Below are 1,166 nucleotides of genomic sequence, written 5' to 3'. Positions count from 1 at the left end.
CCCATCTGACCCAGGTGAGCACCTAAACACCTGCCCATCTGATCCAGGTGAGCACCCGCCTCCCCCTCATCCCGTTCTCTGGCTTTTCTTTGCATGTGAGGCAGAGCCTCACAATGCAGGCCAGACTAGCCTCAGACTTGATCTCCCTGCCTCAGCCTCCACAGTATTGGGATCACAGGTATATACCATCACATCCAGATCTGCATGCCCTTTCCTCTTTCCCAGGCCCAGAATGTTCCTGGCATACTCCAGACAGACCATAGATGCAGAAATGGTACTTGCCTGGGACCGTAGACCGCAGACGCGGTACTCGCCTGGCTATCCCCACCCTTCCCCCAGTTCCTCAAATTCCCACCCCCAGCCTCTTCTCAAGGCCATCCGCTTATTTAATAAACACAGATTTGCACCAGGCCACACTCCTTGATCCCTGGCTGGGCCCCTTCAGTGCAGGAGCTTTCCCTCTGCATCAGGGGCACAGAGAGAGAGGAGGCTGGATAGTGTTTTCGTACAACCTGGGACTCAAACCACTTTGCCTCCAGGGTTCAGGCTCTGCTATTCCCTCCTGCTCCCCAGCCCAGCTGCTCCTGGCCCTCCTTGCCACCATGTTCAGATTCATCCCATCCCATTTCTCTTCTCTGCATCCTCGGCCCTGACCTGCTTTCATCTCTGTCTTGTGCTGCTGCAGCAAAAGGCAGAGTCCTGGTGTCCCGTGACAGGGTGGAGGACATGAAGTGAAGGCCAGCGTACTGAAGGTGCTCGGGCAACACCTACCCCTTTCCCATTCTGTTGGGGGCTTGGCTGAGCTGGGGCCAGGAAGAGACAGGCAGGGGTGGGAGCCAGAAGGGGCTGGGTGGAGCTGGGTCTGCAAGCCCTAATTAAGTGAGTTAATTAGGAGGGGAGGAGAAGCCTTGTGGGAGTTAATAAGCTTGGCTAATTAAGTGTATCCTAGAGAATGGCTTGAATTCTGGTGGCTGGGGAGATACGAGGGCTCAGCCAGAATGGAGGACAAGGAACGAAACACCAGCACCTCCCAGGTGTCACTGGGACTTGTCAGAGGCTGCGCTCAAGGTCCACAGCTACCACCGGGACCTAAGGACACAACCAAGTCCTGCAGCTTCCCCCAAGTATGTCTGAAGTCCTCAATGAAGCCACTACTATTTTGGTTT

Source organism: Microtus ochrogaster, chromosome 8 (genome assembly GCF_000317375.1).
Source record: "Microtus ochrogaster isolate Prairie Vole_2 chromosome 8, MicOch1.0, whole genome shotgun sequence".
Classification (NCBI taxonomy): domain Eukaryota; kingdom Metazoa; phylum Chordata; class Mammalia; order Rodentia; family Cricetidae; genus Microtus; species Microtus ochrogaster.
The sequence above is the reverse complement of the archived record's forward strand: the minus strand, read 5'-3'. Positions refer to the sequence as shown.